The sequence below is a fragment of the Chinchilla lanigera genome, unplaced genomic scaffold, assembly GCF_000276665.1.
Source record: "Chinchilla lanigera isolate Chin_1 unplaced genomic scaffold, ChiLan1.0 scaffold00139, whole genome shotgun sequence".
NCBI lineage: Eukaryota > Metazoa > Chordata > Mammalia > Rodentia > Chinchillidae > Chinchilla > Chinchilla lanigera.
The window spans coordinates 2,654,545-2,681,357 of NW_004955540.1; the positions used below are offsets into that span (position 1 = coordinate 2,654,545).

General features: G+C 42.8%; 1 long non-coding RNA gene across 1 annotated transcript; it reads right to left on the bottom strand.

Annotated features, from left to right (window-relative positions):
- Positions 1-1,688: 1,688 nt before the first annotated feature.
- LOC106147292 lies at positions 1,689-17,742 on the bottom strand. The gene is made up of 3 exons (XR_001232120.1): positions 17,682-17,742; positions 17,094-17,202; positions 1,689-2,523 (listed from the first exon to the last, which is right to left on the bottom strand). It is a non-coding gene; the product is annotated as an uncharacterized LOC106147292 (long non-coding RNA).
- Between the last annotated feature and the right edge of the window lie 9,071 nt (positions 17,743-26,813).

Below are 26,813 nucleotides of genomic sequence, written 5' to 3' on the forward strand. Positions count from 1 at the left end.
AACCTGCTTATAATTAGCTGGGTTAAGACAAAGATCTTGTAATTAAACTGAAGCAGTGGTCTACTTTTCATCATTTTTCTTTTATATTTCCAGACATTTTATATAAAGAGATAAGGATTTTCTTGATGTCAAATTATTTTCCTTCAAAGCTTATCTCTCACTGCTATAGCAAAGAGAAACAGAAACACTGAAACAACACCCAGGATTTGGAGGCAGATTTATTTACATTGACGGGCACTAATCGGGGTTATTCCCAGAATATCAGGCCCTGACCTCTGGGGGGTCCAGGGCTTATATTGGATAAGCAAGCAGGAAGTACAGAGGCAGAATGGCTTGTGAATTGGGGATTGGTTTATACAATGTGCATCATAGCCACCAGCTATTTATAAGAAACAAAAGTAACAGGAACTGGAACTGGAACTATTGCTTGGGCAGCGAACAGACTGAAGTATACTGGTTGGGGGCATCTTCTGCTGCATCACCACCTCGAAACGTAAATGTCTCTGCTTAACGATGTCAAGGCTCATGGAAGATAACTTTGGTGTTACAAATTCAAATAAGACATGGTTAGTGTAAGAGACAATCTAATACAATGGAAGGACTACCTAGTGTGAGAGATTCATAATACTTTCTACCCATTGTCTATCACTGCAGCTGTATCTAAGCATAAACTAATTATCTTTTGGTACCGGGAATCGATACCACGCTTACAAGGCAGACATACACTAATTTTTAAAACCATTTTTTTCTGTTTCTGTTTTACTAATTTTTAAAACCATTTTTTTTCTATTTCTGTTTAAAACCAGTTTTTTCTGTTTAGTACTGTACTCAAAACAGTACTATTTTATATGCTTAATACAACTTCTGGAGACACTTAAAATTTTTCTATCTTTCTGGAGAAGTTTTTTTTAAAGCAAGTTTTAATGATAAATAAGTCTTTTGGACAATTTATAAGTTTAAACGTTATTGCCAAATGTTATTTGTCTATACAGTACTCAAAGAAGTCTTGCTGATTTTCTTTTTTTTGGGAGGGGATCTGAATTCTATCACAGGAGCTGTGAGAAAGAATATGAAGGATGCGATGTTTTCAGTTCAACCATAGAAGGAGCTGACAAGAACAATATAAATAAAACAACAGAAAAGAAAGTCAGACAATGTTAATTGTTTTCTCAAGACATGGTTTTTCTCATAAAGACATAAAAGAAAGCAGTGCTGCTGGTAGGGACTCTGCCTGTCATGGCAGATAATCACTGTTTTGTTTTTTTTTTTCTTTCACACAGGAGCGTAAGAAATCTTTCCCCAGACAGATGATCCAAGCTCACTGAAGCAATAAAACTCAGCCCAAGAATTTTGGTTTGGGTTTCACACAAGTCTTGTAACTGGTCCCTGCTCCATCACTGATGGTGATGGCTTTGATATCTGACTCTATCCCAAGGGAACCAGTATATGCTATGTGTGTGCGTACGGTGGAGGTAACATATACCTTATTCAGTTACTTTAAGAATTAAATTAACCAATATGTTCAAAGTATCTAGCTTTTTGCAAAGCATGTAGTAAATGCTCAATAAATACTAGTTAACAGTATTATCTGGTATTTGAAAGTGCATTCAGCTTAAAGATAAGAGAAGTATATGATTTCTATACCAGAAAATTTCAAGGGTAGAAGTTAACCTTGGAGCCTAAAGTGGTTTTTAAATCCACGGGGACATCTTTGCTGAGCTGGAAGGGCAGGCACAGGTGAACAGATGTGCATGTGAGGCAGGAGGGGCACTGGCAAGCAGAGGAAAGAGGAGGCTTCAGAGCTGGCACTTGTGGGCAGAGGTGAGAAGTGGAGACCAGAAGCTCGGTCACCAGGCCATGAGTATTCTTAGGATGGTGTGAGGAAAGGTGTGGGGCTCCTGGGATGAGCTCACTGCTGTGTGGGGTTGGCGATGAGAAAGACACTGAGAGGTGGACATAGTTGATAGACCGGCTCAAGAGCACCTGCAAGGCATCCTTGGAACATAATTTTATTTAAGAAAATCACTGTACTCTTGGTCATCTTGTGTGAATTAGAGCACACATAATTCTTCCATCTCTTTCCCTCTGATTGCTTTAGACTTAATTTGCTCTTTTCTCTGGGTGAAAACTTAGAGTACCAATTTTGTATCTTTTTTCTCTTCTAATACATCATTCAATGCTATAAATCATCCTGTTTTGCTATGTTTAAATTTTGATAATTAGTATTTGCATTTTCATTGAGTTAAAATATTTTTATGATTTGTCTTGAGACTAATTCATTGACTCACGGATTTTTAAAATAAGTATGTTAGTTTCCAAATGTCTGGGATTTTCTGGTTATCTTGTTGTTGCTGATTTCTAGTTCAATTCTGTGGAGTTCCTTGTGACATCCCATGAGTTAGGATCTGCTTGGGTTGACCAGGGTGGAAGACTGTTATCTCCGAGGAGCTGGACCATCTTGAAGACAGGATGTTTTGCCAGCTGGAGTAGAGATGGGCCTTATGCAGAAAACAAGGAAACTCCCTAGGGGACAATCAGATGAAAGTTAATTATTCAGCCAAATTGTCACATGCCCTACTATCTGCCTCGTTAACCTAAAATGAACATCTGCATGCAACAGAACTCTATGCAATTGTTCCTTAATAAATCTGGGGGCTTGAGCCAGTTTGAGGCTCAAGTTTCAGTGGGGTCCCCTGACCATCCTCAAATAAATTCTCTGTCTCTCATGTTATTTGTCTCTCTGTCAGGGTTTGCTGGCCTGAATCCTGCATAATTCCACTGTGGTCTGAGAATATATATTGTGTGTTTTATGGCCCAGAATGCAGTTAATTTTGCTGAATTTTCTTTTTTTTTAATTTTAAAGATAAAAGGAGGGAAACATTAACAGACATACAACATTTTACAACATATCACAAGCACAATACAGACAATACAGAGTTACAAACAAAGTGGTAGGGAATTAACAATGGTGGTTGTATTACATATTGATATCTTCAAAGTGGCTTCTCATGAAAACAGATATAGACATGCAATACTGGTCAACCAAAGACTCATTGATAGTTTCTTTCAATTTTGCTGAATTTTCTATGTGAGCTTGAGGAGAATGTGTACTTGCTGTTATTGGTGAAGTACTCTCTATTTGTCAATTAGATAAAGCAGATTTATAACGCTGTTAAGATCATATATATGGATCTTCTGCGTGTTTGACTACCAGCTATTGGCATAAATGTGTTGAAGTCTCCACTATTATATCGTGGATTTGTCTATTTCTCCTTTGAATGAGATTAGTTTTCACTTCATGCATTTCTAGGGTTCGTTTGTGAGGTTCATACATACCAAGAAAGATTAGCTTTCATCATTACATAACAACATTTTTTTGTCTGCTAATTTTCATCATTCTCAAATTTTCTTTGTCTGAAGTTACTGCAGGTATTCCAGCTTTCTTTTAATTAGTATTGGAATGGCATACTCTTTCTCTCTACTTCTAATTTATTTAAGTTTTATATTTAGTGGATTTCTTGTGACCATATATAGTTAGGTGCTGCTTTTAAATCCATTCTGACAATCTCTGTCTTTTAATGGATGTATTTAGACCATTCTCATTTAAAGCAATTATTATTAAAGTTGGATTAATAGCTACCGTGCTTCAAACTGATTTCTATTCATTGCATTCATTTTTCATTTCACCCCACATTTTAGCCATCTTTCTCTGGAGCATTTTACACAGTTCTGCTTTACTTCTTTTCATAGTACACCAACTGTGCTTCTTTAAAAAATTTTAGCAGTTGTACAAGAGTTTACAGTATACATTTTTCACTAATTTAAATGTACTTTCAAATAAAACTATATTAGTTCATGTGTAATTCAAGTACCTGACCATAGAGTATGCTCGCTTCCCCCTCTCATTCTTTACAACATTGTGGTCATTTGTTTCACTAATTTATATGCTGTAACCATTTGATACATTGTTTCTATTATTTCATTAAACAGATATCTTCTTGATCAATTGAAAATATAAACAATATAAGATCTTACTTTACACGTAATATTTTCATAAAAATTTGTGAAACTGAGTGTTGTTCTTAAAAATGACTTGTTTCAAGTGAAATATCTAAATTAATTCCAAAGAAAACTTATTAGTATTAGTAAGTGGGGCTTTTTCTTTGGACTGGGATCAGTGTAAAGAACAGAAATAGGGGCTGGGGATTTAGCTCAGTGGCACAGAACCTGCCTGGCAAGCACAAGGTCATGAGTTTGATTCCCAAAGCCAATGTAAAAAACAAAACAAAAAAAAAAACCAAAAAAACCAAAACAAAACAGAAATAGTTATGGAAGATATCAATTATACATCAGTTATTCTCTATAGCAGCATATTTTTGCTTTGTGTTTTTATAAGAGCTTTATCATCCCTGGCCCTAAATTTAAATGAGATATTGAGAGCTTTTTCTTTTGGAAGATAAAATTTTACTCCCTACACAATTCTTTCCACTTTAGTCTCCTTAGTAGTTTCTAGAAGCAAGCCTTCCAGATTTAGTAAATAAAAATATAGGGTGTTTAGCTAAATTTAAACTTCAGATAAATGAATAATATTTAGGATAAATACGTTCCACTTATATGAAATGTATCTGACACCTGCATTTAACTGGTTGCCTTGTATTTTAGCAGGCAACCCTATCTAGAAGGTATTTATGTTAGGCCACCCAATAGACTTTGTGTTAATTACTTTCCTGCCACTGGGGCAGAATATTCAACACCTGCAAATTAAAGGAGGAGGGATTTATTTTGGCTAATGGCTTCAGAGGGTTCAGTGTATGGTTATCTGGTTCCATGATAGAAATGGCATGGTAAAAAGGTATGGCAGAGGACGGGTGCTCAACCCACGGCTCCACTGGAGCAGTGAGAGAAGGGATGATCTGGGGATAAGAATACACCCTTTCAGGTCAACCCCTAGAAACTCACCTCTTTTGACTAGGCCCCGTTCCTAACAGTAATTTAAGCTATGAGCCCACCAGTGGATGAACCCACTGATGAGTGTAGCTCTCCCACGACACAATCACTTTCCAAAACCCCCACCTCTGAACACTTGAGACTTCTGGAGGAACATTTGAGATGGAAGCTCTAATAGACTTCTTTAATGGGAGTAAAATAACTTAATATTGTCTATCTATCTATCTATCATCTATCTATCATCTTAATCTATATCTATCTATCTATCATCTAGCCTGTCTGACACATTTTAAGCCATAAATAGTTTTTATCAAACAATTCCTAGAAAACTCTTAATAAGGAAATGATACAAATGACTATCTGAACTCCAGGCTGCTGAAAAATTAACCATTACTCTTTTTCTCCTGAGGAGTTTAACAAATCACAATGAAGTGTGGAAAGATTGTACAGGGGATGGGTGAGTAGGAAAAGCAAGCAGATGGGCTTCAGCATGGGCTATCAGGTTAATAACATCCCTTAGTTATTGCAGGCTGATCAGGTCCAAAACCTCCTGAAAAAGTATATGGTGAAGGCTAAATAAAAAGAGGCAAATGGAATGATTTCAGGGCTCCAGGAGGATCAAAGCCTTCTCGTAGAGTTTGAAATTCTCTTGGGGCTAAGACCAAGACCTTCTCTGGGTGGCCCATATTTATTTGGTTATCAGAAGAAGGGAGGGGAGTACTCAAGAAGGGCAGAATTACTCAAAGACTTCTCCAAGTAAGGTATTAAATCAATCCTTAATATGGAGTAAGTTAATCCACCCAGGAGTGAGATGCCTGAGGCTATAGACTTTATCTAGTTGAGACTGGATCCAGGTGTCCTTGGCTGTGATCTTGTCCTATTCTTTGAGGCTTTACAGTTTCATCAGTCATTACAGGTTTTAGTAGGGATTAGTGACTCAGAGGTTCACTTACTATAAGTCCACCACTCATTTCCAGACAAGGAGCTTAGGCCTTGGACAGATTCACAAGTGAACATGATTAATGGTTTAGCCAGTTGATTAATTTAAGTCTTGCTCAGTGCTGCTTCATAATGGTCTCCATCAACGGGCAAGTGTGGGTCATGTCTTCTGAGAGAACGTATCCAAACTATGTACATTGAGCTAAAGCATTCACAGCTGTTACAAGGAATCAGAGGAGAAAGGGAAGGGGGAATGCCTGAGACAGCTCCTCAGCAACAGCAGCACAGAGCTGACTTGAAGCATCCACCCAGAAAGATGGTGGAAAGTGTATGAGGAAGCAGCATGGAGGCCTTGTGTAGCACTGCCGCGCTATGTAAGGATCATGTGAGCTACTTGGATGGAAGGAGGGGTAAGATTTTAATATGACTGGGTGGAGGAAATAGCATCAGCAAAGCTGTGGGGTGGTGGGCATGGTGGGGACAGCAGAAGACATGAGACTGGAAATAAATGTCTGTGCTTCTTGGTACTGTATTTGTTTTTCTGCTCTATCATCTACTATAGTCTGCATTGTATCCTCATTTTTTAAAAGAAAATTTCTATTGAGGTGAAATTCACATAATCTAAAATTAACCATCCAAAAGCACAATTCAGTGGCATTTAATACATTCACAGCAATGAGAAATGCCAATTTCTAGTTCCAAGATATTCTTTTCTCAGGAGGAAACCCATGCCCATGAAGCAGTTGCTCTCCACTTCTCATCTTCAGTCAGCATCTGACAAACACTAACCAGCTTTCTGTCTCTGCAAGTTTACCCAGTCTGGGATATTTCATGCAAATGGAGCCTAAGCCAGTCCATGGGACAGTGGAAAGGCTAGAATTTAGCTCAGAAACAGTCCAGGATCCAAAACATTTCTTGGCATGATGGGAGAAGGACACTAATGTACACATTTCAATTATTTTTATGTTTCAGGAGTGTTATGGTTGATACATTGTGTCAACTTGGGGAGTCTAGAGGTTTGGCTAAGTGACTCAGCAGGAAGCCAGGGTGCTTAATTTGTATACATCCTGAGCCTGTGGAAGAGGAGGGCATGGAGATTATGTGAGAGCTACACGCCCCTTAGGTGGGGGTAGCATGTTTACAAAGTAAGGCAGGGAAAGAAGCTGCTTGCTGCCATTCCTCCCTTTTGCTCTGGCTGCTTTGCTGTTTGGCTGCCATTCCCCCCTTTGCTCTTGTTGGTTTGCTACTTTCTGCCTCGGAGCCAGCCAAGTATGGACTGAAACCTCCACAAACTGTAAGCTAAATAAACCTTTCCTTCCTTCATTTTGGGCATTGGGTATTTTGTCTCAGCAACGAGAGAAAAGTAACCAAGACAAGGAGTCTGACTGAAATGGGTAATGGGTGGTCACAAACCACTTCCTATTTAAAACTGTGGGCTTCCGGGGACATTGGTTTTTCACTGTGTCCTCCACTTGCCTGCAGTATACTTGCCTGAATTTCAGTAGGGCGAGGTTGGGGCTGTGCAGGGGGCTGGTGGCACAGTGGGTCTGACTCTGTTGATGTGACAGCTTCATGCAGGGATAGAGCAGTCCATGTGAAAGGGACTCTGCCCAACTCTGCCATGGGCTGGAAAGAAGTTCTTCAGCCAACCATCTTCCCACTGAAGCCCACAAAGCTGCTAGAAGTGCCAACCAATAGAAAGGTATAAACCCAGGACAGCATTTAAGGTGAAAACCTAATATAGGTGGGAGGAGTAACAACTCAGGCTAACATAAAATCATCTTTAAAGCTGCAGAACTTTCAGTCAGCACATCAGCCTGCAAGAGCAGGGGGAAGATAGGTATAATTCCAGGCTTGTCCATCAGTGGTCTTTGGGCTCATGTCCTTAAATGTTATTTAATCACACTGAGCCTCAATTTCCCTATCTGTAAAACACTCTCCACAAAGCCATTAGGAAAATAAATATCTTAACAGATACAAGGTGCTCAGTGGTGGGAGACGGCCAAGCTGCACAATCCAGAGAAACGAAGCTCCCAGCCCCTGTCCTTCCCTGTCCGCTCCTTCACCCTATTCACTGAGATGTGCAGAGCTGGCTATATTGAATCAGATGATCCCTTAATTGACTAAAAGAATGTTATCGAGTCTGGCTGAGGCACAGGTGGTCTCATTAATAGCAAAGTGGCAACATGCAGGGAACAGAGTCTGTGTTCATGGCTGGAATAGAGGTTCCAGCAGAGCAAGAGCCTGTGAGATTCCAGGGCTAAGACATGAGGTACCATCTCAGCTGAGGCCATGGGACTCAGAGTTATACCTTCCTGTCAGAAAAAGGTGCCAGCCTTGCATATATCAAAATTATCTGCACATTGCTAATTGGAGGCTTTGTACCTGGTACAAAATTGTTCTGTTTCTCATCACAGCTGATGCCTACAAAGTTTTTTTTTTCCTAGCACTCTGCTGCAACCCCCACTCACCTCCCTGACTGATACCAATAAAAGCCATGAGCTTTTGGAGATGAGGCCTTTTCCTCCTCAGAGAACACTGGTCATCCCAGAGCTCCTCAGCTGCAGCACTTTCTGTCTTTGTCTTCCTTTTGTACCATGTGCCATACTTAGGGGTGGTGTAGACTGATTTCCGCGTGGGTTCGATACTCAGCAAAGCACTTGGTATGTTCAGTGTTAGCTGTTCTTTATTACTGTCACTACTGTGAGTACTTGTATTGGATGCTTCCATAAGGGATTTGAGAAACACTTTCTCCTGTGTCTCCTTGTGTCCCCTCACACCTGTGTGCAGTTAGCTGTGTGCAGTGTAGCTGCGTTCCATTCACAGAGCCCCACATCTGTTGGTTTGCTTTCACACTCAGAAAGCAGGACCTTTGTTAGAACAGCTTGCAGCGATGCTTCCTTGGGGGAACCGTCAGGTGAAGGTGGTCACAGATCAGCCCTGCAGTGCTGATGTCAGACACCTCGGCAAGAACAGAAAAGGCCATAGGTTCTATTTATATCCTGGGCTTCTTTGCAGATGCACTTTATGGTTCAGACGTGCTTTGTGCCAAAACCCAGGCTGCAATTTATTTGCCAGTGTAAAAGTTTTGAGAGATGGGGAGGCCTTTCGAAGGCGTTTGGGTCAGAGGGCCTCTACCGTCATGGAGGGGTTAATGTGGTTCCCGTGAGAGTGTATAAATTATGTTCACTAAAAACTAAAGCTTCTGGCCCCTCTGGTCTGCCCCCTCTTTCTGCATGTGTCACTACCTTCCTGCTTTTCCGTCATGTGTGGAGTAACCCTCGCCAGAAACTGAGCACATACAGCTATCCAGTTTGGACTCCCAGAACTGGGAGTCAAAAAACGCTCTTTGCTTTAAACATTCCCTGGGTGGTCTTGACAGCAGCAGCAAAGGGGTCATGAAAGAAACTCCATGGAAGGTGCAAGTAAGAACTGTGTTTAGTTTGTCCAAACGCTGCCTTCTCTTGTTCTTCTAGATTCTTCTTCCGTGTCCCTAAAGAGGTCTCAGGAAGATCCCATAGCTCTTTGTAGCTTTAGTTATGAAAACATATTCCATCTTGTGATCATTATTTGCTGTTTAATTATTAAAACAACAGTCCAGTGTAAATCAAAGATTTAACACATCCAGTTCAAAGCTCTTCCTTTCCCTCTCATTCGGTGCCACCTGTTAGGAGTGGACTAATCTTTCTCCCTTCCTGTCACCCTTCTGCCCTCCAGCACGTTTTGGATGTCAGGTAGGGCATCCTCTTCCTGACAGCTGGTGTTCTCAGTGGGACACAAGCAGCCATGGCCAGTGCCTCTCTTCCTTGTGGTCCCTCAGGGAACAGAGATTCTTGGAGCATTTACCCTTCTGTTGCCATTTCTTCTTCCTGCCTCCACAGCTGACTGAGCCTGCTCCTAGCTTCAGAATTTTGTGGACAAAAATCTGTTCATATCTGTCCCCAGATTTCTGGGGACCCAAAGCCCTCTTATAACTCACCACATTTTACTCCAGAATGGGCTTATGAAATTAATAACCATCCAACCCGTCCCTGACATATCACCTCCCCTTTTTGCAAACATCCTTATATTTCCTTGAAATTTTCCTTTGGAGTCCTTCTTGTCTAGCTGGGAACTGAGCACCGTCCTTTTCCTCCTGCATGAGAATGGGAGGAAAATGCTGCCCTACTCTTCTCAAGGGACTTCCAGCTCGGCTGGATTAGTCACCTTACTTTAGACTATTTGTTTAAAAATTTATTTAGATGGGCTGATAATGGTGAAGGATGAGCATCTCAAGGCCAGTTTAGCACCTTCTAGAAAGTTCTGGAGGTGGTTTCTGGCAGATTCTGGGTGGTCTTCTTAGAATATGGCACTTGTTATCCTTTGGGGCACTGGCTGAAAATGTTGGCACAGTAAATAAATGTCAATCCGAATAGGCTCTGAGCGTTTTGGAAGATGTATTAGGGCAAGGCTAGCTGTTGCAAAAGACACACCCAAGCCTTAGTGGGTTCATGTGCCAGGTGCTATCTCTTGCTGACTTACAGCTCCATCCACCACCAATGGAGTGAAGTTGGGTGCAGGGCTGATGGGGACTGTGCCATTTCAACACCTACTGGCAGATGCAGAGGGAGAGAGGAATCGGAAGATCAGAGGTGAGGTTTAATAGTGCAACAGGATGATGACTGCAAAGTAGGCTGGGAGATGTGGTCTGGGGTACATCCAGGAAGAAGGGGACGTGGGCTAGAGAAGCAGCTGGTCAGTCCCTGCCACAGAGACAGTCAGTGATGAACCTATGGCATCAAGAAACTCCCTCTGGACATGATGGTGAAGGTTGTTTAGCCCGGTGGTTTTTGACCAGTGCAGAATTGTTTCTATGGTGACTGCATATATGGAGGGATATTGTGCTGTTTTAAACTGGGACAGTCACTGTGTCACTACTGGCATTATTGGCCAAGGGTGGGAATGCTGAACACTCTGTGATGGGCAGCTCAGTCCTGCACAGAATGGCTAGCTCAACCTGTGCGTATGCTGGGGAGCTAAGTCCAAGGTGGGAAATGTCCTCGCCCACAGTCTCTTGGCTGGATCTAGGACAAGAATTCAAGTGCCAGGGTCTAATGCCAGTGTTGCCACTTCAGCCACACAAGGTGCAGTGGTCAGAGTACAGGGGTTGGAGTCAGGGAGCTGGGTTCAATTCCTGAGGCCAGTGTGCTCTGTCTGTGTGATGCTGAGCAAGCTATGTATCTAAACTTCAGTTTCCTCATGAGCACAATGTGGGTAACTGCTACGTGCTTCCTGGAGTTGTTGCTGGGGTAAAGAGGAACACGTTTGCCTGCAGAGCACTCAGAGTAGCGCCTGTTTCATGGCGAGCGCTCCTTAAGTATTACTTCCCACAGTGTTTGCCTGTGGTTGTGTAATGAGGATGGCGGCACTTTCCCTTGTTTTTAAAGGTTTTGCTGAAGCATCACATACATATAGAAAGTGTCACAATCACAGGTGTGCAGCTTCATGAAGGGGCACCAGTGGGTGAGGCCTTCCTCATCACCAGCACCCCGAAGCCCCTTTCTGCGCCTACCAATCGCCAGCCTCCACAGAGCAGACCGCTGTTCTAAACTGTAACACTGATTCTGTTTTGTCCATTTTTGTCCTTCATATGCATGCGATTATATTACATGTACCGTCTCGTAGGGCGGCTTCTCTCACTTGGCATTATTGCCTCATCCCTCTACTTCTCTTCTACTTTCCCTCTTGCCTGGGACTAAAGTGCCAATGTGGAGAGAAAACATCATGGTGGGTGACTTAATATGAATTTTTAAAAGGAAAATATGCTACTTAGAGCAGTTAAAGGAATTTGGTAAACTTTTGTTGCTGTCTTATAATCTTGACACGTAAGAACGCAGGGTGGTAAGGAATTTTGAATTAGTGATTGGGGCTCTGAGGGAGGGATCAGAGAAAGAGAATAATGATAAATAAAAATATAAAAATGGAGCATCTTTTCTAGGGTGATGACTTAAAGCAAGTCTGTTGCTGGGTGGGAGGTCAGCTCAACGGAACTTTTCGTCTCTCTCGGCAATCTTTCCCTGGTCACTTTCTCTACTGTAACTCGGGCTCATTTCTTTATGTACTGAAAATGCACTATAAAGTGTAAGTTGCTTTCCATTCCCAGAAAAGTAATTCTCTGCTGCCTGCACACACTTTGTGAGGTGCCCCTGAGCCCCTCCTGCGTCTTTCCTCGGGCCTGCCTCTCCGCAGACCCATGGTATGTCTGTGAGAAAAATAAGTATGTCTGTTGATTCGAATTGATATTCATGTTTGTACTCCAGCGGGAATCATCGTCTGCTTAATTTCAGGACACAGAGGTAATAATTTTTCTTTTCTTCAAGCATAGCAGCAAAACAAATTCTGAGCTAATGATCCAACCAGGCAGGAATTCACCTAGGACTTTCCAGGCATTCTAAGGGAGCTATAACATCAAAATAAAGAGCACAGCTCTACAGAGAGATTATAAGTGATTCAACCAGAAGTTCAGAGGGAGAGACAGCTGTCAGCTATAACCTATTATGTCACCCAAGTTATGCAACAGGGTCATTTGGTGGCTGCATTTAGGGTTGACACTAGGTAAGACTGTGTTCAAGGAGATGCTGTCAAGTGATAGAGCTATCTCTCTTGAAGACATGATAAAGGAAGTGTGTCTGGGTAAGAGTTGAAGGTAGAAAAAGCAAAGATTCAGACTAGTTTCTTTTACACATTTTCAAGCGTTATTTTTATTGTCATATCTCACTGTGGAGTTAGATTTTTCAATGTTCATATTTTTCTCAGATATGATCTTCCCTGGGTCCTTGCACACCCCCATGGCTTCAACCATCATCTTGCATAGGTGACTCCCAAATCTGTGTCCCTAGCACAACCCTTCCCTGTGCTCTATGCCCACATCCAAATGCTGGCTGGGAGTTGTCTGAATGTCCCTGACCATCTCTTGGGTAATATGTCCAATGCTGAGCTGGTCATCTCTTTCCCACCAAATCTATTTTACTCTGTATCATCTGACTTGATAATGGTGCTACCCACTCATGCAAGCTCAAGTTACAGATATGGAGGTCCCCCTACCCTCTTCCCACATGCCCTATTATTGGCAAATCCTTCTAAATACACCTTAAATCCTACCTTTCATTCCTTCAATTTGTGTCACCATTGGGAAATTCTGATTCCTTTCTATTTCTTAACCAAATTATTTCAATGATCTTCCAAGTGGTTGTCTGATCTCCTGTGTCCTATCTCATCAATCTGTCCTGAACCTTGATGCTGTCGTGATCAGTATCAAAAGTGTGTTTGAGTCTAACAATGTCTCAGAAATTATGTGCTACAATGCCCAAGCAGTATTCATTTTAAGTGTGCAAAACTAGTTCAGTATTCAGACACCAATCAATAAAATTCACCATATTAGTAGGCTAAGAAAAAAAATCATATGACTATATCGATTAATATGAAACACACTGGGCAAAATCCAACAGCCATTCATGATAAAATTCTCATAAAATTAGGAATAGAGGAGGGAACATTTTAAACTTGATATAAGACATCTAACATCTATAAAAAGAGAATAGCTAACATCATTTTAATGATGAGAGACTGGATGCTTTCCCTAAGACTGATAGCAAGAAAAAACTGTCCTCCTTCATCACTCCTATTCAGCATTCCAGGGAACTCCTAGCTACTGGGATGTCATAGTCAGTTCAGGAGTTCAGGCTGCTCTAGCAAATATGGACTGGGTGACTTAAACAACAAACATTCATTTTTCACAGTTCTGGCAGCTAAGAAGTCCAAGATTGAAATGCTAGAAGATTCAGGTCCCATGAAGGACCTGTTTCCTGGGTTACAGATGCTTGTCTTCCTACTGGGTTCCCATCTGGACTCTCATCTCCTCATAGATCTATATCTTCTCTGCTCTGATATCTCCTCAACCCTCCCCAACTCCTAAAATCTCTCTAGTTTCTCTTTGGGGCTCATCACTTCCCCACATCTTCTTTTCTGAATGCTGCCTTTAGCTTCTTGCTCAGATGAAAACCTGCTTCACCGCTGAGGTCACTGTTTCTTCTGTAGCCCTACTAACAGCAGCCTTTTACCCCGCTTAACATCTCTTTATTACTGGGCTGCAAAGGAGAATGTTATCCTTCGAATCAATGGTCCTAAATCATTTACTCTGTTGTCCCTGAAATCATCCATCTTTGAACTGGATGCCATCGGATCCCAACACCTGCCAGCCCTCCGCAACTCGCTCATTCACATACCATCTTCCTTGTGCCCACAGTACACCCCTTCATTCCCCGAGGAGTCAGGTCCTGACCCTCCGTGCCTCACTTCTCAGAACCCTGGTGACACAATTTATGTGAAAGAACTTGGCAAGCATCCACCTCAGAGTCATTTTTTCATTATAGTTGATTCAATGGACTTTTCTGAAACTACTACTTTTCTTTTGGTTTACTGCCATGGTTATTCAACCTCAAGTACGCTTTTCTGTGCCCTACTGTGTTGGTGCTGCTTCTCTGTGTAGAGTGGCAAAGGTCTTGGGCTCATAGCCTGGGTTCCCTGGGCTCAGGTAGAGTTCAGAGTACTCTAGGACTTTGGCAGCCAGTAGGCGGCCATGTTGGCATCAGATGAGATGGAGTAGGGGAGAAGGTAGGTAAATGCTCTCCAACAGCAGGAGAGAGGAGGGCAGTTGCTGAACCTGTTCTTTGAGTCCTCCTGCTGGTCTCTGTCTCCCAGGATCTGCACTGCATGTTCATGACAAGGACTGTATAACATATTGTGCAAAGACCCCCTGGGATGTGGATGTGGATGTGGATGAAATAAGCTTGAACTTTGATTTCTCTGCTCGTCCCTGCAAAGAAAATAAAGTTTGTATCCCAAATGAGATGGATTTCTCCTTGCCTACCAAAAGCTTTTCTTATGAAAGAAGAATTGCCACTGGGGCATGGTGATTCATGGTTAAAATCCCAGCACTCGGAAGGCTGAGGAAGGAGGATTGCCCTGAGTTTGAGGATAGCCTGGACTACACAAGTGAGTTCAAGGCCAACCTGCACTACATAGTGAGGCCCTGCATCAGAATACCTGCCACAGAAAAAGAACTACCAACCATAGCAGAGGTTGACAATTGATTCTTTTCTTGAGTAGATTTATCATTTTAAGTACAAGAAAAAAGAAAAAGGGAGAGAGCAAGAGAGCTCTAGAAAATCTTTTTCGTATTATGAAGAATCTCATGTTTAAATTGTTTTAACATGATATATATACACACACATATATATACATATATACATATATATTAAAAATAAAATGATAAAATGAAGAGTATCCTTCAAAAATTGTTGGGTCACCATGTGCCATCTCCCAGAGAGAGCCAGAGCCAGTCTTAGAAAGAATTTAGAACAGCTGGGAGCCGGGAGGGGTTGATGGAGCCACACTGTCCATCCTGGTTCCATAATCTCCCAGCATGGACACAGGAAAGATGAGAGACAGAAGGAAGCTTGCTGTGCAGGAAGACTGCTAAGAATGAGGGCAGGGGAATTCAGGGGACTTGTTTCAAGCATTTTGGGCCAAAGTGTGCTGTTTTAACTCTTTCATGGCTAAGTACAAGATAGCACTCATAGAGTCAAAGTCATAAGGAAAGACCAGAGCAGTCCTTGGGAAGGTGTAAGGTAAATATCAGGCAGTTCACTGAAAATTGAATTTCATTACTGTAGTCCAAGCCTCTGACCTTTCTGCCTCCTCCAGGATGACTCTGAGTGCTCTATCCCAGTCCTGCTCTCTTCTAGCTGTGTGACTGTCAGGAAGTCTCCGCACTCACAGGGTTATCCTGAGAATAAGTGAGTTAATATCTGGGAAGCACTTGGAATAATACCGGGCTCAGAGCCGGAACTATGTGCACGCTAAATAAAACACTGTGTGTGGGGGTTGTTATCCGGTTAATAGATCCCTTAGTTATTGCAGGCTCATCTGGTCCACAATCTCCTGAATGAGTGTACGGTGAAAGTTAAATAAAAAGAGCCAAATGGAACAATTTCAGGGCTCCAGGAAGATCAAAACCCTCTCACAGAATTTGAGATTCTCTCAGGGCTAAGCCCAAGACCTTCTCTGGGTGGCTCATATTTGTTTGGTTATTAGAAGAAGGGAGGGGAGTACTCAAGAAGGGCAGAATTACTCAAGGGCTCCTCCAAGTAAGGTAATAAGTTAATCCACCCAAAAGTGAGATGCCTGAGGCTACAGTCTTTATCTAGTTGAGATTGGATCAAGGTGTCCTTGGCTGTCACCTTGCCTTATCCTTTGAGGCTTTCTGGCTTCACCCACCATTACAGGCCTTAGCAGGGATTAGTGACTCACAGAAGTTCACTTACTACGAGTTCACCACCCATCTCCAGACAAGGAGCCTAGGTCTTGGACAGACTCACAAGTAAACACGAAAAGCCAATTGATTAATTTAAGTCCTGCTCAGAGCTGCTTCATAATGGTCTCCATCAGGCTGTTTTATTTTCCTAATGTTTTTTCAATAAACTTTAAAACAATTGATTGACACAAATATTTGAGGTGTTATGTGCTTTGATTCATGTGTACGTTGGGTAGTGATCAACTCAGAGTAATAAGCTGACACAACACCTTAAACTTTTGGCAATTTCTTCATGATAAGTGCATTCAAATTCCTTTTATAACTATTTTGAGAGATCTAATGCATTATTGTTAACTATATTCTCCCTGCTGTGCCATAGAATACCAGTATTTATTCCTCCTGTATTCAAACTTCAGTTTAACTATATTTATTTAAAAAGAAGCTACCATGAAAAGAAAATCACTACTGAAAATGGGAAAACAATATTACTTATTATAAAGAGAGGATAACTACAAATAAAGTCATCAAGAACAAAATAATGTTATTGAATTTGGGGTATAGTCTGAGGTGCATGTCAGGCTCGGAACCTCTCTTTTAAGAAGTGAGATTAACAAATGCTTGATCCTTAGAGACACAGTACCACCAAGTGAAATTCCCTCTAGTAGTCATAGGGATCAAGGGAGAAAAAGGGTGTACAATAATTTTCCCATGATAGGATTCAGTAGAATTGAATGTCACCTACAATAATCTCAGGATGACCAGGATCTGGTGGGCATGTTTTCCTCCTAAGGGAATCAGTGAAGCACACACATTACACACACACTCAAGCACACACCAGGGATGGTAGTCTCACCTCACACCTTCCTCCTCTTGTCCCTCAGGTCCACGTGCTCTCCTGCACCACTCCAGCCCTGTCAGGGTGCGTGGATCCCCGGTGCTCTCCATCCCATGAAGAACATCACCTGTCCAAGGGCACCAAGGAAGAGTTCAAGGTTCCTGTGGCCAGGCTGTGCTTCTCTTGGTTGTGCTGTCCCTCTATGCACCATGACATTCCCACAAAACAGGGATGCATCCAACTCCACTGAAGGGGTGGAGGGAGTTAAGAGAATCACAACATATCTTTAGACCACATAGCTTTAAAGCTATCTGAAAATCATAACTTTTTGCCCCAAGGTTCTGGGAAAAAGCACCCACAAAATGTCTTTTCTTTGTGAGCAGTTCCTCAAAGCATCCCCTCTTCTTCCACCAATTTCTGTTTCTTAACTTGGCTCCACTTTCTTCAGATATTCTTTTGTGTCGCACTAACTAATCAACCAACCAGCCAATTATCCTACCAGGCAACCAGATAACCAACCGATCAACCAACCAGCCAGCCGCCAACCAGCCAACTAACCAACAAACCAACCAACCAACCAAACAATTAGCCTACCCTCTCACCAACCATTTGACTACCAGTGAAGTAATCCTTCTCCTTATTCCCATTGTATTTAATTTCTTCCCCCGGTCATGACACTGAACCAGCTAGCCACAGGATTGGCTTTCCCCCTGGGCCCTATTTATGTCCTCTATCCACGGTGGCTGTTTTTTCAAGTTGTTTATTCAATCATGGTAATGTCTTGAAGGGCTTTAATAATTTGATTTCCAAATTCTACAGAGACAATAACTTTGTTGTTTTAGTTCCCACTGGGGGTTGGGATGAGGAAGATAAACCAGGGAAGCTGCCCCCGGGAGTGATGGTTCTGTCACTTCTGGCCACATCCTTCTGGTCAGCAATCATTGCAAAGCTGCAACTCAACCACAAAGGCCAGAAACTGCTTCCTTTGTGTCTGCAGACAGGAAATGGAGTGGCCAACACTCTCTCTGTTTCTTGCCTCTGACTGGTTTAAAAACAGAATGATGGTTCTGTTCCCACCATTGAAATAGGAGCTGTGGATTGCCTGCCAGACATCCAATGGTAAACTAGTTATGATGCCATTCTGAAGCTTTACCTAATACATGTAACAAAAACTAGGCTGGGTTTAGAATCTTCTCTGAGCTCTTGCCAGATGTCAGGAAGCTGGGATGCCATGGAAACTGGAATTCATTGCACATCATCTGGCTTAACTCCAAAATATCAAACAATAAGCTAGATATATAAATCAGAATCTTTCAGAGAGTGCTAAGTATATAAAAGAAACTAGATAGTTGTGATAAACTACTTTATAAGAGAAGGGAGGAAAGGGCTCTTTGCATAGGGTGATTAAAAAAGGCCTGTCCTAACAGCAATGTCTGTGAACAAGGAGAGCACAGAGGAGTTTTAAGGCAGTGAAACCCATCGTGAAGGGCACATGTCATCATACTTTTGTACAGACCCGTACAGCAGCCAGAGTAAACCCTAACGTAAACTATGGACTTGGGGACAATGACATGTTAGTGTGGGTTCATTGATTGTGACAGACGTGCCCCTTGGGTAGGGGATGTTAGTAACAGGGCAGGCTGGGCAAGTGTTGAGGATGGGGACCTAGGAAATCTCTCTTTCTTTTGCTCAGTTTTGTTATGAACCTAAAACTTCTCTAAGAAATTAAGTCTACTGAAAAAATAAACAACAGAAACAAAATAAAGCAAAGCAAAGACACGTGAGCAGAGTTGTGACTAACGCAGTGTGGGGAGGTGATTTCTGGGCAGAGCGATGGATGAGCAGGTCCAGGAGTGGAGTGGAGCCTGCTGGGGCACGAGCATCCCCAGGGTGTGTCCCAGGGCAGGTGTTGGGTCAGCTTTGGCAGCTGCTTCGGAGGCAGGAGCGGCAGGCAGACAAGCACTGTCGGGCAGATGCAGCCTTAGGTAACCATGCTTTAGTCAGCGGTCAGGGAATCAGCTGGGAGCAAACACGATTTCTCAGGGGATCCTGGCCTTGTGTGCACCATCAGGGATGGGTATTTGCTGAATGAATGGAGGAAACACCAAAAGACCAAACCAGAGGGACGCTCTGGAATATAAACACACTGTCACCTTCGAAAATATATGGAGGGTGTTGAAGCTGAGGAAAGTCTGGGGCACCATTGTTGGCTGGTAGAGACACGACCAGGCCTATACCACTGGTACAGCTGGAGAAACTTCAATGGAGTCCAAGGATTAGATCCCAGTAACCCCTTTCCTATGGGTCTTTTCTATATGTCTCCCCCACACTAACATATTTAAGCTACACAACAGACCCATGAAGAGGTAATTCTGCTTTACAGATGAGGAAGCCAAAGCTCAGGGAGGTTAAAGGAATTGCACAGGGTCACACAGCTATTAGGTAGCAAAGCTGGCCGTGCCCAGGTTGTAGAGGCTGGGGTCTGACCTTCCCTCGTAAGCTGAAATTAAGCTCAGTGTATTTTGACTCAGCACGGGGCTTTGTGCTAAGGGAAGCACAGCAGACTGGGAGTGCTGCGGGCCGGGTTTTGATTTATCTGAGGCTGGAAGAAGGAGCTCTGAGGAATGGCTCATCCATCTCCGGAGCCAGCCTTGGGAAGATCACAGGAGGCACCCGTGCTTGTCTGCCCTCGGCTCCGCTCAAGGTAACGAGATGCAGAGTCTGGCTGACAGCGCCGTTCTGTGCCAGGAAACTGAAAGGAGGCTCTCAGGACAAACGGGAAGGGCAGGAAGATGAAGTCCTGGTCTTCTTGATGCCTGGTGAGAGGGAGCCCGGGGTCCCACCATGCACAGCCCAGGCTGCCTGCGAGCTGAGTTCACAGCCTGGGCTTTCGGGGCCAGGCAAACAGATGATTTGCTCTGAGCTGCTCTGCAAAGAGCAAGTGTTGTCCTGGGGGTGAAGGCCATGTAGGACACAGAGCCTTGTCCCAGAAAGTGGCAAACAACAGGGCAACCAGGGTAAGAGAGGAGAGGCATGAGCCCAGAGGCGGCCAGACTCCAGCGCTAAGGGTCCATTGCCTCTCTCCACTGTGTCTCCCGCCTGGTCCAGTTTTCAGTTCTTTTGGAAGAAAGTTGCCCAGGTGTTGGGTGCTCTACTAATTTGCACATCTGGCTGGCCTTGGACTTGCAATCCTCCCATCTCAGCCTCCTGAGTAGCTAGGATTATAGGTGTGTGCCACCACACCCAGCAAGTTTGCACGTCTGAGAAAGCCTGGCTTCTTCCTCACTGCTGCTTGGCAGTGAGGCAAATTCCGGCTATGAGTGGAGGTTTTTCTCTTTATGGTGTTTACACGTTGTGTCGCTCACAAAATTCTGCACCCACTCTCATTTGACGGTTCTAAGGTCTGAGTCTTTCTGCCTTAACTTTGGAAAGTGTTTTGGACGGTTTGGTCTTGGCAGGGGTTTGTAACTTTTCCTTCTGGCTGAAGGGTCATGGATCTCTTGTTTGAAAATTCCTACTATTTTTTCATTCACCTTCATGTCTCCCTCTCTTCCATTTTGCTTGGTTTTTCTTTCTAAAGCCATGGCCATGATTTTCACTGTGTAAGACAATATCTGTTTCTAGGAAGAAAAGATGGCTTTCAGCACCATCCCTACGCTGAGGATGCCCACAGTTCTCTGTCAGCCTCTCCTAGGCTCCAGGTTCGTGTGTCAGGGCGGCAGATGAGCTTCTGCCCTCGCTTCTCTGACCCGTCTTGCTCCTAACCCATCCAGCCCTGCTGATGGCACCAGGGCGCTCTCCAGTCCGGAGCCTGCCATCTCCCTCAGGTCTGTGCCTCGCCTGAAGTCTCTAGTTGATCCTTCCTGCTCCTCCCTTTCTCTTGTCTCTCACATGCAAGTCAGGGTACTGCTGCAGCTCCTTCCCTAGTGTCACATGCACAGCCCTTTCCCAGCCCTTCCCCACAGTCCTGGTAGCCCCGTGCCTCTCAGCCCTCACCTGGAGTAGCTAGTGACCTCACACCCAGTCTCCTGCTTCTGCCCTTGACCCCGCCAGTTACCAGCCAGAAAGCTCGTTTCAAGATGTTAGTTCAGTTACATCACCCCTTGTTCCAACCTCTCCAACATCACTTTTCTCTCCTGGACTGAGTTTTCTCATCTATAAAATAGGTCCATTTAGTCCACCTAGTGAATGTATAAATGGAGCGAGACAATACACGGAAATGCGCAGGTTCTGGGGGCAACCGACAGGTGAGCATCCCCAACCTGCTTGTCTAAAGATTTTTTAAAGGCATACATTGAACTTACAGCTGTTTGGCAAAATATATCTTAACACCTTAGCAAATTTGTCTTTGTAATGAAACAGCAAAATATATAGTCAGAGCACTTGCTTTTCTCGAATGAAAGTTGGCACCCGAAGGACCCTTGAATTTGGTGAAGGTTTCCATGCCTGGGTCTTCTGCCCACAGCCAACCCTGTCTGGGTGAATAACCAGTGTAACAATACACAATGCACAGCAGGCTATTTATTTACTCAGTAACCTTTGATTTTCTTTATTTAATTCCAGAAAAATCACTAACAAACAGAACTCTCGCATAATTTGTGTTTTGTTGTCAAGAAAGCAGTAGCTGGCAAAGTTCTGTAAAGGGTCAGATAATACATATTTCAGGCTTTATGGACCTTTTGTCTTTCCTGCAAGTACTCAGCTCTGCTGTGGATGCAGAAAAGCTGCCAGAGACAAAACATAAATGGGCTGACTCTGTTCCAGTGTCATTTTATTTACAAGAAGAAGCAGCAGGCTGGATTTGTTCTGTGGGCCAAGTTTATGCATCCTTCATCTAAAGAATAAAAAAAAAAAAAAAAAGAATGCATTTGTATTCAAAATATGTAAATTTGAGTGTATTTTAATCAAAAGATAGTTTAAAATAACTGAAAAGTAGAAAAAACTTATTTTTCATGTATTAATGTCTTTACATAAAATATTCAAAATTTCTTAAAAATTAAAAGAATATAAGTACAATTAATGACAACCCAACTTTTAAGTAAAATTTAGCTAAAGCTGAAAATTTTAAATTCAGTTTTTAAAAAATGTAATTATGTTTTATTTGTGTGTTTGTTTGTTTGTTTTGTCTTTTTGAGACAGGGTTTCGCTGTGCAGTTCAGGCTGGCCTTGAGCTCACTATATAGCTCAGGCTGGTCTCGAACTCAAGACAATCCTCCTGCCTCAGTCTCCCAAGTGCTGAGATTACAGGCGTGTGCCGCCACACCCAGCTTTGCGTTTTTGAAAAGGAAACTGTTGGTAAGTTTAGCCTTCGGTGTCCACCTGATCGTCAATAAGAGGAATTAGAATGATGTGTCAGATATGTGACTTCTACATTTACCTGTGTGCAGACTGAAGGGCACTATGGAGCGTCTTGTGCTGCTGAGGGTTTCCTGGGAGCCGAATGCTGTACCAAACCTCGAGTATCCCTGGAATGACAAACTGTAGCTCAAAAAGTCCAGACAGAGATGTTGGGCACTGCTGGGGAATGATGTGTAGCGATGCAAAAATTTGATATTCTAAGAAGTGGGATTTGACAACTTAATGAACTTTTCTGTTACCTACTAGTTGGCCAGTCAAATCCTCCTGAACACTGAGGCAGAAGGTGCCTCTGAGGCCAGCAGTGGTCCCACAGGAGACTTGGAAAGCACTCAGCACCTGCTCAGTGCCCAGGAATCTCAGGCACGCCGGCAGCAGTTCATGGTGGTAGAAACCAGCAACAGCAACAAGAGCAAAAGGAGGGGAGCAAGCTTCTTTTCCTCCCTTACATTGTACGCAGGCTGCCAGCCCTAGGGTGAATGTAGCCCTCACACCATCTCCTGGCTCTCCTCTTGCACAGGCTGAGGATGTTTACAAAGTGAGGACCCTGGCCCTTTGCCGAGGGGAGCTGGAAATGCTGTAACTCTGTTTCCTGAGGTGAGGGCATGAAAACAAGATGTTCAGGTTTAATAGGCTGTCTTCAAAAAGCCCGCTCCCCATGACCTCATGAGGCTTTGGGGGGACATCCAGACACAAATGGTAACGCATGGGTAGCTTAAAATCTGCCATAGGGGAGACATTTATTTACACCATGAAAACTGACAAACGCTGCTATTCACAGTTTTCTTTTATTTCTGGAGAGCTGTTTTACCAAAATACCCCTGGATAAATAGTTGGTCCAGTCACTGAATTTCATTTTAGTTGGGATTTATAAAACTAACTTGATCCCACTTCTTCTGGAAGAAGAAGACTACCAGGCTGATGAGGCTTCCTGACTTTGTGCAAAGACAGACTGGTTCTAACCAGCTATGTGACCTTGGACAAAGCACTTTCCCTGTCTAAGCTTTGGTTTCCTTATCTATAAAATGGGGCTAATAATAGTGCTTAAGATGACTGATGTACTAAGTACATATAATAACATAAACACAGTGATTATCATGGCTCTCAGTACATGATAATCCTTCAGTAAATACATCTTTTATACATTTTTATAATATGTAATGTGTAATATATATTTTATGTAATATATAATTTATATTTTTATAATATATAATAATTTCTTTTTATAGTAATCATTTTTCTAAGCTATCCATTGTTAAAACAGCAGAGTCTTGTTTTTAAACAATAGGACTAATCCATAGTTACATGAAGCAATGTTGAGTATATTAGGAGGATATTGCAGGAATAATAAGATTGATGAAGATGTAGAAGAACCAGGATCAGAAAACAGGCAGGACCCGTGAGAAGCAAGCGGGCCAGAATTCAGGCAGAACCACAACACAGGGACAGATAGATGAGGTCATCCAACGCTGTCCCATGACACTGTCTTTCCCACCGGTCCTAGGTAACTGGCCGTGCTGCTGGACTTCTGTTGATCACTGCTGCCCCCAGGCCCACCCTAGGAATGGATTCTCTGTCTCTGAGAAGAGGGATTTGCACACTGCAAGCTTCAGATTCGAAGCTGTTGGCACATATGTCCAGTTGGCCAGTCCTCCTCGATCAGGTGCCAGCACGTTAATGTCCAAGAATGTGGGTAGCAACCACAGACAATACATAAATGAATGAGTTCGGCTGTGTTCCAGTAAAGCTTTATTCACAACATCCCTTAGATGATGTGCTAGGCTGGAGTCTGTAGCTTTCCAACTCCTATTCTAGACTATAGCTTGATAACACCAGCACACCTCATATATAATACCAGGCAACACACAGCAGAAGAAGGGAAGTTATTATTTATACACACACCACACATACTACAGAATATGGGCAGGAGATACAGCTTTGTGGAGAGTCTGTAGCTTTATGTGTCGTAGCTGATGGTGCCACTGCTCTCCTTAATGTCCCACACAGTATTCCTGTTTTGTCAGTCACACATTCTATTGGTTATGGCTCCCTATCTGTTGGAGGTGACCCCAACTTTCCTTCTTCTTGAGCTTTTGAAGGTGGCATGGTCATTTCATGACTTTTTCACAGGACATAATTACATGAGAGGCCCCAGTGGCTTCCCTGGAGTTCTAACCATGTCCTTTGTTTCGCTGAGGAGTAGCAAATGCAGTTTTTCCCTGATATCCAGAGAATGGAAAGGAAGTTCAGACAATGGAGAGACAAGTCACAAAGACCCACTACCTATATCAGATGTCAGAGGTACAAAGATGGCACCAAAATACACACAAGGCCCGTACAGCAGGTGCGGGGTGAAGACTGCTCTGTTAGTGCGGAGCATTTGACCTACAGGACCTAAGTGCTTTGTCTTTTCCCCCTTAGGCTTGAGCCTCCTGTGTGTCGAGAACAATGTGTAGTAGTTTTTGCTGTGCCTACACCAAGCACAATGCCTGATAAATTGTTAGATGTTCAAAAATGCATGTTAAATCAAATCAAAGGGTATGCCATAAGAGAAGTGAAAATGTAAATATGAAAATGTAAAATATAAAGTAACTCATGAAAAATGTAACTTGTATGCCATGAGAGGACAATAGGTTCTCAAGGGCAAATAATATGTGCAGGAAACAGAAATTTGTGAATAGATCAAGAGGCAGGAAGTTTATTTTCCCCTGAGGGTGGAAAGTGGGCATTTTTCTCTTTTCTTGTGAAGTTTTTGAGAAATACTCTGTGGTTGGAAGTAGTATTGATTTGCAGCCAGAGAAAATGTTTTGCTCTTGCTTCTTGGAGGAATGATTTATTTAAGAGTTTAAAATTTTAAATCAATAGAACTTTGGAAAATCATTTGTTTCCTCTCTGGATAAGACCTTTAGTGAGAAGCAGATGCTATCAGCACTAACAGACTTTTACTTTAGATGTGGAATGCGAAAATATCACATGCGTAACGCGTCTCTTGGCAAGTTTAATTACTAATTGAAGGAAATTAAATAAGTTCAAGTCAACACTCTTTTTTGGACATTTACTAAGTATAAGTTGTGGTATTAGGCAGTGTGGGGGGCACAAGGAGTAATAAGAATTAGTCCTTGCCCTCAAATCACTTTAATCCAGTGAAAAAATAGATTTGGGGAAATCTGTTAGGTGCCATAGGCAGAGGCACAAACTGTCAGGCTTAAAGGAGGACAGAGGAGGAAGGATTATTTGCAGCTCACAGGATCAATATCAACTTCACGGAGAAAGCATCATTTCAGGGACAGTTATGATTTCAATGAACGTGTTGGGGAGTGTGCTTTTGGTTGTGAGAATATAAAGCAAAGGTTGCAAACTCCAGTGCCTAAAGAGTCACACATATCATAGTCATAAGTGAGCCTATCTAGGTGTGAGTGAGGCATGTCTCTTTTAGAGGGACCATTTCTGAAGCTCACTTGACTGTTAACCAAGACACACTAATTTTTTAGGAGAAGCTAGAGAACTTTTTAAACATTGCCAGTGGATGAGATAAAACAACCACCATGATAATGCCATGATCCAAATACATCTGCAGGCTCAGCCTAGTCTGCAGGGAGTGACTTGTGTAAGATGTGGCGAGGAGGCTGCGGCCATTGTCCTCAGGGAATTGGCCCTGCTGGACGTATGGACAGGAGTGGTTGGGAGCCAGAGAGACGGGTGGAATTGAAATATCCAAAACACCAAACGCACTCTCTAGAAGCTTGGACTTTATTCCGTGGGCACGAGGGCCTGTGCTCATGGAGATGTTGTCACAATCTATTTTGGAAAGACTTCTGGGGCTGCTTATGGAGGAAGGAAGGAAAGGGGGTCTCGAGTGAGGGCCGAGGGATGAGTTAGGGATGGGCTGCAGAACTGGAGTCTGAGCCCAATTAAAGGCAACTGGAGAGGACTGTTAAACTCAGAAATATTTATGATCCACTAAAAATAAAGTTGAGGGAACTGGAAATTGCTTTATATTTCTTCTGAGATTGATTTGGGAAATGGAGCTCTAGGACCAAACACTTCATTAACTTGTTCTGTGACTTGAGGGCAAATGTTTCTCTTAAACTTCAGCTCTTCTCTGTCAGACTGTGACAGTGAAAACTGTCCTTTCCTAATTGGGGACGTCGCAGCAACAGGAGGACACAAAGGGGCAGTTGCCACTGCCAAGGATCCTATCTATAGCCCTGCATCAGTTAAGACTTTGAGGGTCTAAAAATACATGAGGCACATATGAGGCCCTAAAAATCATGAAATGTGACAATTAAAAGTAATTTTAAGTGTATGTGAAATAAATGGCAGCATCTGCAGAGGTAACATTTGCCATGTTGTGCTAGCAGTGATGACCATGACACTGCTGTG